Source organism: Ochotona curzoniae, unplaced genomic scaffold, assembly GCF_017591425.1.
Source record: "Ochotona curzoniae isolate NIBS_2020 unplaced genomic scaffold, NIBS_Ocur_1.0 scaffold_4812, whole genome shotgun sequence".
Taxonomy (NCBI): Eukaryota; Metazoa; Chordata; class Mammalia; order Lagomorpha; family Ochotonidae; genus Ochotona; species Ochotona curzoniae.
The window spans coordinates 112,391-128,739 of NW_024467124.1; the positions used below are offsets into that span (position 1 = coordinate 112,391).

General features: G+C 45.3%; 1 long non-coding RNA gene across 1 annotated transcript; it reads right to left on the reverse strand.

Moving 5' to 3' along the window:
* Nucleotides 1–859: 859 nt before the first annotated feature.
* LOC121149901 lies at nucleotides 860–5,212 on the reverse strand. The gene is made up of 4 exons (XR_005882874.1): nucleotides 5,127–5,212; nucleotides 3,542–3,867; nucleotides 2,655–2,854; nucleotides 860–1,410 (listed from the first exon to the last, which is right to left on the reverse strand). It is a non-coding gene; the product is annotated as an uncharacterized LOC121149901 (long non-coding RNA).
* Nucleotides 5,213–16,349: the final 11,137 nt, after the last annotated feature.

Consider the following 16,349-nt stretch of genomic DNA (forward strand, 5'->3'; position numbering starts at 1 on the left):
AATCAAACACATGCTTTAAGGTTTTGTTTTCTCTCACCTGGCTCAGCACAATCACACCCACCTTTGCAGTGTTGTCACCAATGGCTGCCACCTGGTGCCCAATGTCTGCATCTTAGGAATGTTAAATGGACTTCAACAACCTGGTGTTGAATGTCTTTTTCTGCTCCACTGAAGGCAGCAAAATAAGATCTCTCTCTCCACCCCCCAAGCCCAAACTGTCTGGAATATTTAAGTGGGCATTTTCCTTCAATGTGAAAGCCAGGTCTGTTCTTGGGTTTTCGTATTTTTAAGACCCATTTCCTTATTCATTTGAAAGCCAATTATGGGAGAGAGGGAGATTTGTGAGCAAGTTTGTTTGGAGTGAGGAAGGGAGGAGTGTGTGGGTCAAAAGGAGATGGGAGGGAGGAAGAGAGAGGGGAGAGGACAGAGGAAGAGAGAGGGGCAAGGACGAGCAAAGAGCGAGCTCTGTGAAGAGACTCTCCCACCCACAACTTCCTTCCCCATGTGGCTAATGCTAATGGTTGGAATTCTCTTTCAGTTGCAACCTTTTCTCTTTGTCATCGTGTCCTTCCAATAAGGAAACAGAGAGGATGGAGAGAGCCAGAGAGCAAGTGAGCCAAAAATGTTGAAACCACAGTACCACCACTACTACCACCATGACAACAGTGCTGTTTTCCTTTCTTTAAAAATAAAGAAAGGAAGGAAGGAAGGTAGAATCTTCCACCCACCAGTTCACCAGGAGCATTCCAGAAGGTATGCAATCCTGGTTCTCAGTGCCACACAACTCTGTTTAGGATACAAACAGGTTTTTCAACAGTTTTTACCTCAAACCTGTGTGTGTGTCCACGTGTGAAAACTAACCATTTCTGACTTAACGTGGACAGAACCTCAACCTCAACAACTAAACCAATGGGCCCCGGAGTCCCACCCGAAGGTGTTTATGTGGCATTTTGATGAGATATTCAGCCAAAGCTCAAAGAAAGAAGTGAGGAGAGCCTACTGGGGGGAAAAAATGGGTGGTGGAAATTATGAATGTAAATACAAGTGACCTGAATTCCAGGAGTGAGTGGAATTTACCGACACTGTCTGGGGCACCTTTGTGTCAGGACAGTGTGGGGAGAGATGTCATTTCCAGTGTTCCCTAACCTAAGGGAAACTTGTGGGAAGAGTAGCATGCTCCGCACCAGTCATGAAAGCTTTGCAGGTACACAAGATACACGTCCTAAACTCCACAGCCAGAGAGAAGTTGCAGAGCATGCACATGATTTCCTCACCTTCAATTCAAGCGCTCTTTCACAAAGTACTGTTGGATGAGTAGAGAATTCAGAACTTTGGTGAACGAATGGAGCATTCCAGATGGTACAGAATCCTGGGTCTCAGTGCCACATGACTGTGTGTTCTGAAGGGACCCTGGACAGAAACAGGTATTCATCAGCTTTCACCTCTACCCTGTATGTGTGCACCTGTATTGCAGGCTTTCCCAGACACTAAAGCACTGTTTGCAGACTCTGGGGTAGGTTGGCATGGTGGTATGACAGCAGCACTGGTGCTGAAGTCCAGGCTGCTCCAGGTAGGTCTGTTATGATGCCCCTCTCTCTCTTCCAGCAGAAGCTGGCCCAGTGCTTGGGACCCCACCCAAAGCACAAGCAGCCAGTGGTGGGTATCCGTATGTGGTTGTCTCGCCATAAGGTAGAGAAATCCATGCCATGCCGCATCCCCACCACCACCAGCAAGGCTAAGCAAGATCCCAGGGGACCAAGGAGGAGCAGGAGGGATTCTCCCCACAGTCAGCCTGGGCTGAAGTCAAGTCATGTGGTATAGTTGGGGGCAGGAAGAAGAGGGGCCAGCATGGGCTGCTCTAAAAGCAGTAATTGGGTCAGTTGAATCCCTAGAAGCATATTAAGCCACCCACCGCCAGCCAGCCAGCCAAAAGCACGCCAGCATCTGCTATGGGTGGTGATTCTCTGTTCCCAAGTTCCAGCTCCCTGCTAAAGCAAGCCGAGGAAAGACAGCCTGGAAGCTTGTCTGCTTGTCGCTACAACTGCAGGAGAAAGACCAACCAGTCCACCCACCTGGATGGCACACTGGTGTGTGTGTGTGCGCACATGCACCTGGCTGCAGTCAGTGTTTCACCAAATCGTCAGCCTCAAGCAGAAGTTAGTGGCTCAGAAGAAAGCTTTGTCAATCGGGGGACATAATGGAAGTAGATGGTGGCAGGAAGGTCAGGCTCCCACAATCACAGCAGCAAGGCAGGCACAGGTAGGGGCATTCAGGAAGCAGAAATGTGGGTGCTGTTGGGCGTGTCAGGGGGTGAGGGGATTGCGGCTGGGGGCAGGATGGGCCCTTTCAGGAGCAGCAGAAAAGACACGTCCTTTTCATCAACCTCTTGTTCCCAACGAGGTGCTCCCTCCACCCAGCAGTTGCCTTCCCCTGAAATAAATGAGCAGTGAGTGCCAGCCACAGAGTTGCTAGCTTCCGATCACTGCGTCCATTCATCCTACGTGTGCCCAGTTAGTTCCTGTTCTGTCCCAGCACCTCTTTTCTTTTCCGTGTGTGTGTGTGTGTGTATGTGTGTGTGTCCCCGTCTGTCCCCTAAAGCACAAGTCCCTAACTCATTCTTCCCTACCCCCAGCTCCGATCCCGGCCCCAGCCACCTGTTTTGCCTGGATCTCTTTTCTAGGCTGGGACACAGCACACGTGGGCATCTTGGTGGTTTAGTGTTGGACTAATTAGCGAGCAGGCCGGGTGGGAAGGAGCTGCGGGCAGTGTTATGCTGCCCCAGGTGGGCAAGCAGAGGCAGGCCATCACCCAACGTTGAGGCCAGCTTCCCGAGATGGAATGAGTACTCCTTTCTCTAAAGAAATGGGAAAATAAAATGCATAAGTCAATCAATGAGTCAGTCAAAAAATTAAATTTAAAATTTAAACAGTTTTTAGAAAGACTCCCCCAGAATACAGACAGCAAGAAAGCAAGTCAGTTAAAAATTAAACATCTAAACAATAGAAAAAAATGGTGGAGGGATGGAAAAGAGGGGACAGAGGGAAGAGGGAACTTTTAAGAAGACTGACAAGGCAACAGCATGACACGAAAAGTAAGCAGCTCAGCAGCGACAGCAACTGGCGACAGCACACGTACTGGTGCATGCCAATTGCCACAGGGCACCTGGTCGACTGCTGCCGAGGCCTTTGAGAGGCAACTGGCAGCAACCAGTGGACCTACCTGTGTGAGACTGTCACCAGGCAACTGGTCGACTCGTGACCCGGACCAAGCCACTGGCTCCTAACTTCAGACTGGCTCTGGCAGCCACTTGGGGAGTGACAGAAGACCTTTCTCTCTCCCCATCTCTCTGTGTATCTGACTTTCCAATGAAGACAATTTTTAAAACTTACCCATTGACTTTAAAATGTCTTTGTAACAAAACTTTTTTTAAAATTCCATGTTCCACACAGTTTTTGCAGTACCCTGTATCATTTCTGCCTTATTTTCTCTTTCAAGGACTCAAATATTATAGAAGACTTTTATGAACCAGTAGTTCTCTTACCATTTGGCTTATGTTCTATCTTTCTTCTCTCCTTGCTTCAATTAAGATGATTTCCTCTTTTATCTTCCAAGTTTGCAAAAGCTTAAGGCTTGACTCTCAGCTGCTGCTTCCTAAGACAGCAGTTTGAAGGCAAATATGGCCCCAATCACGCCGGTCTCCCCTCTCTGGGCTTTCTTCTTCTTGACTCGTCTCCTAAGGACAGATTCTGTTGGCAACACTTGGTTTTTAAGAAGAATGGTTTCTTACTGTGTTACTCAATCTGCCATTATCAGCACCAGAATCTGCAGTGTGGTTATTTACAACAGCTTCAACAAGCTTTGATCTGTCTACCAAGATAGAAATAGATTATTTCAATTTGTAACAAAACATAAGACACGATTTATTTAAAGACAAAATCGATTTCCTTACATAAGACAAAGTCACAAATGAGTGTATGGTCAAAATGGAGGGACTAGTGCTGTGGAGTAACCAGTTAAGCCACCCTGCTCATAGCCTGGAAAAGAAGTTGGCCTAAGTTCTTGGATCACTGCCACCCACGTGGGTGACCCAGATGAAGCCCCTGGCTCCTGCCTTCGACCTGGCCCATTCCTGGCTACTCGGACTTTGGCGAGTGAACTCGCTGATGGGAGATATCTGCCTCTGTCTTCCCTTCTCCCACTCTAATCCTGACTTCAAATTTTAAAATCAAAACAAAACAGAAATGCCAATGACTACAGACAGGTATGATCTACGGCTGCAGGTTAAGGTTCCTTGTCCGACCACGAGGTGCTGGGATTGGATAATCCATGTCTACTTCCTAGCTGCAGGTTCCTGCTAATGCAGATCCTGAGATGGAGTAGTAATGGCTCAAGTGATGTGAGGTCCTGCCACCCATGTGGGAGACTTGACCGAATCCTTAACACCAGCTTCAACCCTCCTAGCCAGCAGATATATGCCTTTGAACACTGAGCCAGTGGATGGGAACTATTTGTCTATCTGTGTTTCTTTATCTCTCTATTTTTCAAATAATTACCTTCTTAAAAATTTATTTTTTTTAACTGGAAGGCAGATTTATGGAGAGAAGGAGACAGATAGAAAGACCTTCTATCTACTGGTTCACTCCCCAAGTGGCGGCTATGGCCAGAGCAGGGCTGATACGACGCTGGGAACCAGGAGCCTCTTAAGGGTCTCCGACATAGGTGGATGCAGGGTCCCAAGGCTTTGGGCCACCCTGGACTGCTTTCCTAGCCCACAAGCAGGGAACTGGATAGGAAGCAGGGCAGCTGGGACACAAATTGGCATCCATATGGGATCCTAGGACATGCAAGAAAAGGTCACTAGGTCACTAGTAGCCACTAGGCCACTGCACCAAGCCCCAACATTTTTTTGAAGTATTATTTCATAATCAGGAAATACAGCTTTAACATTTAATATCTCTGCAATGCTTCCACTCTGTAAAACTTCTATAGCACCATAAACAAGATTAAGGAAGCTTGAATAAACTTTTCCTATCTATGTTACGTAATTGCTTAAAAATATTAAATTGCTCTAAAATCACTTCAAAAACTAAAGCTACAAAAGAAACGTTCACTAAAAGAATCTGTACTTTGTTGTTTTATGCTGAAGATCAGCTTTACATCTACATCAGCTTGAGAACAGTTGGAAAGCAAAAGTGTAAAAAGTACCAAACAAAGCCTGTGGGAGAAAAAGAAACAAAGAGTTCACATCTGTTTTTCTAAAAATAACTTCTCCTTTTTTCAGAAATCTAAAATCCTGGTGCATACATATACACAAACATACACACACACATACAAATCTTCCATGCATTTGTCATTTTCCAAATGCCTGCAGAAGCCCAGGCTGCCCTGGCCCAGCCCTGGAGCCCAGCACTCAGTGCAAGCCTCCCATGTGGGCTAGCAGGGACCGAAGTACTTGAGCCATGACTGCTGCCTCCCCAGGTACCCATACCCAGGAATCTGGACGTGGAAACAGAGCCAAGTTCAAACACAGGCACTCTCATATTCTCTATGGGAATCTCAAGTGGTGCCAATTTCTATTGATTTCATGTTCACTTTAAAACTCGTTCAATTTTTTCTTTTAGAACTTGTCTGGAATTGACTTTGCTTTCCTATATAATCAAAAAGCCATCATATTTTGGGGAACATAAAAGATATCTCCATCTAAGTTATAAAATTTCTTTCAAGTGGACACAAGTGCCCAGTTAGCCTAGTTTTTTATATCACTCCTAGTAAATATGTGATCGAAGTCTAGGTAAGGGACAAACAGTAAGAGAAGAGGGAAGGTGAACAGAGGGGTGAGACTTCCAATCAAGACTCTAGGAGACGACGCCAGCACTGCGCTGCAGCTGTCACTATGGCACTGACATCCATATAGATTGTAGGGAGTGTCAGTGTGAGCATCCACTTCTCGGCTTCCGATCCAGCTCCCGGCTGTGTGCTTTTGGGAAAGCAGAAGATGGCCCAAGTATCTGGACCTCAGCCACCAGGATGGGAGACCAAGATGGAGTTCCTGGCTCCTCTTTTTGGTCTAGCCTCGACCTAGCTTTTGCAATATGGACCAGGACATAGAAGATCAGCTCAGGAACCTTTGACCTCATCCAACCCCAAACATTCCACTCATTTGGTCAGTGAACCAGCAAAAGTCCCTCTCTGTAACTCCGCCTTTCAAATAAATACATCTTAAAGGGGGAAAAAGTATAGCTTTTATCTGTAGGGAAAAAAAAAAAACCTAAACACTGAAATGCCATATGATCCAGCTATCCCACTCTGGAAATATATCTAAAGGAAATTAAATCTGCATGAGAAAAGGATCTATAATCCTATATTACAGCAGCACAATCTATAATAGCAAAGACATGGAAACAGCACAGATGCCCATCAAAAGAGGAATGGATGAAGAAATTCTGTTACACCTACTCTATGGAATACTACTCAGACATTAAAAAGAATAAACATTTACATTTGCACCAAATAGTCCCAAGTAGAGACCATTATGTTCAGTGAAATCAGTCCCACTCTGAAGAAATCAAAACTGGAAACTGGAAAGTGATTAAACTGCGGTTTAATAAATGAGAAACAAAACGAAGCTTGTAACAGAAATCCATCCCTACACTCCTACAGAAGGTCTTGTCCTAAAGACATCCTTGCAATCATGAACCAATGCACATGTTGATATCTTTAAGATACAGATGTCATTTGATTTTGTCCTTAAGTTTTCAAGCTTCTTCAATCAACCATTGTAGTTATATTGTACAAGAGGATCTCAACTCTACAATACCCTCATCCAGGAGACTCAAATCCAAAGAAACAATTTAAAATGATGTATGAATTTGAGAGGGTGACAAGGAGAGATGGGGAAGCAGACAGAAATATTCCACACTCTGTTCATGGCCCAAAGACTCACAACAGCCAAGGCTGGACCAGGTCAAAGCCAGCAGCCAGAAACTCCAGCCAGGTCTCCCATGTGGTGGCAGGGCACAAGCACTTAGGCTTTCTTCTGCTGCTGTCCCAGGTGCACTGGGAAGAAGCTGGAACAAAAAGGAGGCATTTGGGATTTGATTTCGCACTTATTGATGAGATGCCAACATGAAAAGCAGTAGCTTAAACTACTGTAACACAGAATCAGCCCCATAACAACTTTTTAAATAAAAAGTAAGATAGGCAGATATATCATAAATAAGACTGATTAATGTATATTTAAATAATGTTCAGTTCAACCAAATTTAAAATCAAACACATAATCCAGTTCAACTTTCCCCACATTTTAAGTGATAAATAGTAGGGGTTAGGTTTAGCGGTTAGCTTGCATAGAAGTGACAGAGAATTAGAAAAACAATCATGACTTTCGGAGGGTCCTGATTTGCCATACTGCAAATAAAGTGATAAGCAGACAGGATGACACTGACAGAATATAACAAAAAATATATTAGCAAATGAAAAAAAAAAAAAAAACCAAACAGATATGGGCACTGGAGGATATTATCACAATAAGATGGCATGAATTGTTTATATCATCTTAGTCTCTACCCCTTGATATCTGGAAGAGAATACTCCATGAATTTTAAACATATACATTAAAAATTTACAACAGTACAGTTCAGACTAAGAAAGTATTTACAAGAAAAACTGCAACGCAAACCACAAAGTACAAATCTATCTGAGAGGAATTTGCATAAATTAGAAATCTGCTGACACCAGCATGATGGCAATGTACATGAAAACACCCCCTGCAATTCCAATTTCCCATTTGTGTGGCAGTTCACATCTAGCTCCCTGCTTATGGACCTAGGAAAAACAGAGCATAAAGTTCAAGTGTTTGCGCCTCTGCACCCACATGGGAGAAGTGGGTGAAGCTCCTGGTTTCTGGCTTCAGTTGGCTCAGTCCCAGCCATTGTGGCCATCTGGGGCAGTGAACCAGCAAGTTGAATCTCTCACTTTCTATAAACCTTTCAAATAAATAAATCTTTTTTTTTTTTTTTTTAAAGTCCTAGTGCCTGAGTTGTGGCCCAGCAAATTAAGCCATTGCCTCAGTGGTGACATCCCACATGAGAATGGGTTAAAGTTCCAGCTGCCCCACTTACAATGATCTTGGCAAAAAAAACAAGTTCTTTTGACCCTACTGCTTTCAAGAGAAACCTGGGAAGAGTTCCCGGCCCTAGGCTTAGGCCTGGCCCCGCAATGGCCACTGAGGCCATTTAGGGAGTGACTAGTAGATGGAGGAATTCTATTTTTGTAACTTTGCCTTTAAATCAACAACATCAACAACAACAAAACATATCAACATAGTCAAAGGCACCAAATTAGGGTTGATACTGTGGCACAAATGTTAAGGTGCCAAATACAATGCTGGTATCTCTGGTACTGGTTGAAGTCCCAGCTGCTCCACTTCTGATTCAGCAACCTGCTAATGTGCCTGGCTGTCAGGGTCCCTCGGCCAGCAAGTCAAACCCAGACACTTGTTGTCTTTGTGGAACCTTTATTGTAGAGATGACACAGCAAAACCGGTGCACAGCGGCTGTGCGGTGGCCGCCATGCAGCCGCTGCGCAGCCGCCACATTGCGAGGCGCGCAGCAGCTACATCTTGGCGAGGCACGCTCTCTCCCTCTCTCCCCCTCTCCGGTTCTCTGGCTCCCTTATATATTGGGTAACCCGGCCAATCAACGTAAAGGTCACCTGTGCACGCAGCGGGCAGGCCAATCACCACACAGATCACGCGCTGTCCACATGCCATCCACGCACCCCTGGGCCAATCACAGCAGACTTCCTGAGACTTGTTTTTTCTACCACAGCAGGAAGCAGCAGTTCGGCGCCTGTCTGTCTAGGGTGTGGGATGCAGGCTCCCTACAGCTCCCCACACCTGGCAAAGCAATAGAGAATGGACCCATATGCCCACGAATGAGAGCCAGCTAAACCTCCTGGGCCTTGCTCTTTTAGATATTTGGGGAATGACCCAAAAAATCGGAGATCAATTTCTTTGTCTCTCTCTCTCTAATTGCAAGTCTCCCAAATGAATATTTAAAAATAAATAAGTAAAATACATATATACAAGAGCCACAAAAAATCTATTTAAAAAGACTCTGAACTAATCACAATATGTACAAAATTCTTATCACTCAGAAAGTGGCACTCAGGTGCTTCTCTAGTTTGTTTATCTGCCCTAAGTGTTCACTTTAGACCCAACAGGTTTCAGCAAGTGTCTAACAGAGCATAACACGCGTAGCTCAGAAACACCCTCTGTTCACCACATGCACACCACCTGTTAGTTTCATGAGGGATCTGCCCTGCCACTACTGTTACAGGTCACTAAAATCATCCAGTAACTGAAAAGGAAGTAATACCCAATTCTGACAGGTTAAACAGGGAAACCTATGAGCATACAGAGGGAAAATATCATATTGAGAAAAAAATAAAGACCGAAGAATTAGCTACCAAAAACAGTAAAAATACAGTCAATTCTCATTAATCATACTTGAAAAAGTTCTTTAAAAAAACTGATAGTATCAGTAATGATACAAATTTGAAGCAGGAGACACACTCATTATGAAGACAACTGAAAAAAATCACACTAGACTTGCTGAAGGTACCTGTGTAGTGCAATGCAACACTGAGCGTTCACATACGAATTGATTCATTAATTCCCGTTCCAAAATCTAATCCAAACTGCAATGTGGATAAAATATACATATAATGATTTTCACGGCAGAACTATTGCAATGATAAAAACTAGAACTATATCGACTGAGATAGTTTAAAAATATAATATACTCAAAGGGAAAATCAAAAGCAACCAGTAAAAAAGAATTTTTCTTGAAAAGTTACATTGTTAAAGACAAAAGGTAAGTTAATGCTATGAGTAGTATGACTCCAAAAAAATTTTAAATTATTTGTATGTAAGTTCACAATGAACAGCTGGCTTCCCTGGTACATTCTGGAGGTAGGTTGCTATGCTGAAACTTCTCTGACCAGGGAACTCTGAAGATGAAGTAGGAAGGCTTTCTTGCAGTGATCATGCTTACATGACATGACTCCTGATCCAAGGAGTGTCAACTTTCTCTTTCAGAAAGTCAAAATCTGAAATGGCACACAGGTTGACAGCTGTTGAACTAAGACAATATCTGAACGATTTCACTAGAGGTTTAGAAAAGGTTCCTCAACTTCCTGGAGCTTAAACCTTCCCCTTCTTAGAGACTTGCTCTATTATTCCAGTTTTCATGGAAAAGTCCAGATCTCTTTCAACTAAATGTACCTTCTGTCTTTCTCTGATCATACTACCTACTATCATACTACCTCAAGCGAGGTTTCTTAGGGACTCCCAGCTAGATCACTAGACTCAAACGTAGGGTAGGCTCACAGAAAATCCCAAGACATGTGGTCTAATCCGAATGTGCCTGTGTCCAGAAAGGGCTGCCTCATTCCCGATGCCTGAGCAGTGGGCAGCAAGTCCGGAGGCACATGCGGAACATGATGCCCAGTACTTCTAGGCCAGCAGGGGATGCCGTCGGCCTCCTCACAGGATAGAAAGCACAACAGCTTACACAGCTCTCCTGCCCAAGCCTGGAAGCAAGCCCTAGCATTTGTGCATGTACTGGCATTCACTTGGACAGCCAGCACACCTTGAAAAGATGTTCCTGACCAAGCTGCAACAAAACAAACTCTCAGAAACGGCAAACCCACTCAAGGACTACGCTCACAACATGCTTCCCCACCTTGGGGTCTCTAGGGCATCATCCCATCACCATCCCCAACCCCGCCCAGGCACTGATGTGCTTGGACCAAAAACAGCCATCTCCTTCCCTTCACCAACACAGGACACAGGAAGAAAACACAGAACAAGAACTGAGACAGTTGTTCCACCCACCTACCTCCATATCTCAACCCTCCCCACCGAATCCGAGGACCACATGGGCATGCATGGTGTTGGATTCACCACTCGCCAAAATGTAAGCTTCGCTGACCACCAGGGAAAGAATAACTCAGCCACATATAAGAAAAGAATTCAGATGGCCTTTATTTCAGGGAACCACGGTCACGGGCTTCCCTTCCCTGTGCAGCAGAAAGGACAGACAGATGAGAAGGGTTGGGCTGCAGAGGAAGAAGAGTGTGGAAGAGATGGAGAAGGGGCCCTTTTAAACTCTCCTTGACATGGAAACAGAAACAGGGGTCGCCTCGGCCTTTCCTAGTGGGGGTATATGGGTCTGTGTCCCTCATTGGTGCAAGGATGGTCTGAGGGGCCAGCCAAAATTCCCCCATCCATTCCGGGTTTGGCTGGAGGTACACTCCTCCCTTCTCCAGTTACTGTGGTAGCCATCAAGGTTTAAGCCAGGTTTAAGCCAAAAACTCAAGCCTAGTCCACCACATGGATGGCAGGAGCTCAAACACATGTCTCATCACTTGGTTTCTCCCCAAATTCAAGAGCAGAAAGCTAGATTAGAAGCAGGGTAGCTGGACCTCCAACCAGCACTCCACCTGTACAATGCAGGTGTTCGAAGCAGAGGTTATCCCGGGCACCACAGCCTCTGTCCCAAAAGCAAGCACCAAAAGCATCAAAAGCGGTGGCTCAGTTGGCTAAATCCCACCTCAATGCCAGGACCCCATAGGGGCACCGGTTCATGTCCCAGCAGCTCCACTTCCCATCCAGTTTCCTGCTTGTGACCTGGGAAAGCAGTCGAGGACGGCCCAAAGCATTGGGACCCTGCACCTGTGTAGGATACCCGGAAGAAGTTCCTGGATCCTGGCTTCAGGTTGGCATAGCATCAGCCAATGCTTTAAAAAAAAAGAGTTGATGTATTAATTGAAAAATAGTGAATAAGAGTTGGTATTGTAGCAAAACAGGGAAAACCACAAGCTGTGATACTCGAATCCTGAATATATAGACACCAGTTCGTATCCTGGATGCTCCACCTTAGCTCTAACTTTGATGAGTGCCTAGGAAAAGCGGTTAAAAAAAAAAAAAATCAGTCTTTAGGCCCCCAACAACAGCATGGGAGAGCCAGCTAGAGCTCCTGGATTTGGCCTGGCCTTTCTCGACTATCAGGGTCTCCCGTCCCGCGGAAGAAATCACCCGACACTGGAGAGTGTCTCAGAGGCACTTTATTCAGACCTTCCGTTAAAACCGTTATGTCAGTTAATTTCGTTACGCAGAAGCCCCTCCCACCCAGCCCAGCCCCTGGCTTATATGTCAATCCTATCCAATCAGCTTAAAGATCACCAAGGCACACCGATCAGAGCAAAGGGCCAATCACAGGGCAGGAAATTGTTGGTGCCCCCAACACTAGACCACTACTGCCATTCAGGAATGAGCCAGGGGATGGAAGATCTCTCTCTCTCTGTGTCTTTCTAACACTGAATTTGAAATAAAATTATTCTTTTAAAAAAGGGTGAATATTTTGCAACTTTCCATAGCATAAGAAAAGTTCTAAACTTATTTCTAATGAGTAGAAAAGCAGGAGAAAGACAGCATTTAGGAGACTGTTTAATTTGTCTTTGATAATATAATTAGTGCCTCTTCACAAATAACACAACTGTGTGTATAACCTTACTGTTACGGAAACAGAACTAAAGCATCAGGATATTTAATCCAACTGCATTTCCTGGGGCTTCACTACTAGTTCTATTCCCTAGATTAATTTATCATGGAAATTCATTGTAGGTGGGAGTTCAAGATAAACTCACATAACACCTTGGACCACACCTGTATCACTGTAACAAAAGTTGATGTCTACAACTTTGGGTCCCCACCCTCTCTTGCAATGACCATCAAGGACCACTCCAGAAACTCCTCAAAACAAACAAACAAAACTCTAGCATAGATAGAGAACAACAAGGAAAGCTTGGAATCAGACAGGAAAGGGTCAGCATGGATACACTTATACCTTACTAGGTGGGACACAAAGATTGGTTACTCCTCACCAGGGTATTGAGGATTTCTCTGCACACCTCTTCTGCACCTCAATTATTGACATATGTCCTGTTAGAATTATAAGCCAGTCTAGACTTCCTCGAAAAAAAAAAAAAAAAGAGAGAAAAAAAAAAAAGACAAGTTCAGCAAAATTATGCTTTAACGCTATATAACGCTAACTACTATAATGAAAATAGACATGAGACAGCAGAACGGTAATCTATAGCCATTTTAAGGTGTATAGAATCCGGTCTTGTATAAACTAAAATTGAGATGTCAACGGAGGAGTCACAGGATGTGGTAAAGAACTTGCATCTTTTTTTTTCTCTTAACATGTTGGTTACTCAATACTATGTCAATTAATTTCATAACATTAGAAACTGTTGCTGATGTTATGTCAGGGCTTTTAATTGATAGGGATGATATTCTGCCGGCTCTACCTTCAGACCAGAGATGATCTCCCCAACAAGCCGTTGAATTTGCCTGGACAATGAGATGCTGGATTCAAATACGTGGACAGATGCTGCCTCTCTAAAGGGGCCAAATTTATCTCCTGACAAAAGTACATTGACATGGCTTAACAAAAGTTTAAGAACAAGATTTTTAAAATTTATTTTCACCTACTTCAAGGCTGTGACATTTTTCATCTACCAGCCACTTCCTAAATGCCTACAGCAGTGAGTGCGAGGTGAGGTTTGTTAGAGTCGCCACTTGCCAAAATGATAGATTCGCTGACCACCAGGGAAAGAATAACTCAGCCACATATAAGAAAAGAATTCAGATGGCCTTTATTTCAGGGAACCACGGTCACAGGCTTCCCCACCCCGTGCAGCAGAAAGGACAGACAGAGGTGAAGGGGTGGGCTGCAGAGGAAGAAGAGCGTGGAAGAGATGGAGAAGGGGCCCTTTTAAATTCTCCCTGACACAGGGGACAAGACAGGGGTCGCCTAGGCCCTATTGGTGAGGGTAGATGGGTCTGTGTCCTTCATTGGTGCAACGATGGCCTCACAGCCTGAGGGGCCCGCCAGAATTCCACTATCCATTCCAGGTTTGGTTGGAGGCAAACTCCACCCTTCTCCGGCCACCACGGTGGCCATCACATGGCTCTCAACTATGTAATCATTATTGGTTGAAAAGAGGAGAAGTCACAATGCGGGCCAAACCTGCATTCTGTCATAGTACCAAATGAAACCTCCTCCAATCTTACTTCTACGTGGCCTAGGGTCACATCACATGACCTACAAATACACATCAGCACTCCTTCAAACTTGAAGCACACTAGGAAATTACAGCAGGAAGGAAGACACAAACGCAGCAAACAGAAATCAGTACAAAAACACAACTGAAGCTCACACTAGTGATTTCCTTTGCGTTGTCCAGTGGTCCAGTCCACTTGGCTACATGGCCACAACGTATGCATACAAAGGACTAGCGGGAGGGTGTGGAGATGAAACACAACACAGACTCTGGGAAGGAGTGTACCCAAGTTCCAGGCACACTGCCATTTCAACAGGGTTTCCCCCTAACTATGGCACAGATGGCAGCTCTTCTACAAGACGAAGAGGAAAAAGAAATACAGAAATGTCCAACAGGGAAACAAATCCAGGAGGCAAACCACAGGAGAGTCAACATGCTGGAAACAAAGAAACTAGAAACAATTCAACACAGTGATGATTCTCTGGCACAAAGCACAGGGAGTTTTGAGCCGAGAGGACAATATTCAAGCTTCGGCATGTCAGACTGAATGCAGGCAAGCCTTGGAACCACACAAGAAACAGCATCTGTACAATCAAGCTTGCCTGTCTGCCACACTCAAAACAGAAACACAAAAACCTTTTTTCAAAGTTCAAAATTGTCAACATTCACACAAAGTTCTATAATCTGGGAGAAGGATGAGCACTTAGACACAGTACCCACACAGGACAACTGTGGAATTGTCGCAAAGCTCCTCATGTCAACCAGCGCACTTCCAAAGACAACGCCATGACAAAACATACCATTGGACGCATTGCTGACGGCTGATCCTGCAGAGGCCACCTCGCAAACTGCTGCTGGATCCTCCACCCAAGATGCTCCACACGCTGTCTGAATCCATCTGCTCTACTTGACCAACTGGACCTAAAGCCTTACGAGATTAAAAAAAAGATTTAGATTTTCAAAACTCAAGTATATTTCATAAAACCAATTGCCACTTTCTGTACGTCTGAAGTGCTGATTGTACCTGTCAATAGTAAACTTTGTAGGATACGCATATTCAAATGAGGCATGTCTCTTTTCCTCATTGTTGTTACACGCATGCTTACAGAGACCAGGAGATTCAGAGATCTTCCCTCTGCCGCCTGTATCCTCAAAGGGCTTCAATGGTCAGAGCGGAGCTGATCAGAAGCAGGGAACTAGGAGCTTCCCCTGGGTCTCCCTTGTGAGTGAAGGCGGCCCGGGCACTTGAGTCTTCTCCCCTAGCTTCCCCCCACCATTAGCAGAGCGTTGCATCAGAAGTGGAGCAGCTTAGACTCCAACAGGCTCCCATAAGGGATGTCAGCACTGCAGGAGGAAGCCTCACCTGAAACTCCATGGTACCCACCCCGTACCTCAAGACTGCTCAGGAATCCAACTCAGCCGAGGGCAGCACCTGTATCGTACCCTCACTCCTACACCACTGCTTCAGCTTCTGAGGCCCTCATCTTTAAAAGAAGGACGCCACACCACCAACTACATAGAAATGTCAACGCTGATCTTCTCTGTGTGTACATGTGCATACGTGAATGCTGCACAAATGACAACATGCCCTGGGATGAAAACACTCCCCCAGCACAGACTCTTCTGCTTTCTTCAGGACTAGAGCCCCGAAGCATCACAGGCTCAAGAGGAGGGACTGATGCAGACACAGGGCAACAAGAAGGACAAGGAGAGACAAAACACGAGGAGAGGCAGGTAGGGGGCACGAGTCGGGCCAGGGTAGAAAGGAAAGCAAATGCTGACCAGGACAGAGGCAGGGGCCAACACCGCAGGGCAGAATTCACGGGCAGGAAGAGGGAGAGGACAGGAAGCACGCACGACCACCTAGGACAACAGCACTCCATGACACCTGAAGCTGAATGAGGGCACAACCAACAAGGGAGTCTGGACTGAGTGCGACAAGCAGGGACATGGGCAGAAAGGAGGGCTGGACGGGGCATAGGACATGGCAGCATGCCGACCTGCAGGAGGAAACAGAGTAGTCCAGAAAGGAGACAGACATGACAGAGGGAGAAAGAAACCAACGCATGCAGAGAGAGAAGAAACAACCTGATCCGTTTGCTGCTAAACGTGCGGTGAAAGGCCAAAGGTCTTGGCATGCCAGACATTCAGAGAACTGGCCTAGGAACAGAGATTGGCACTGCTGAGGGCCAGGACCTCCCAGGCATCTGACAGGC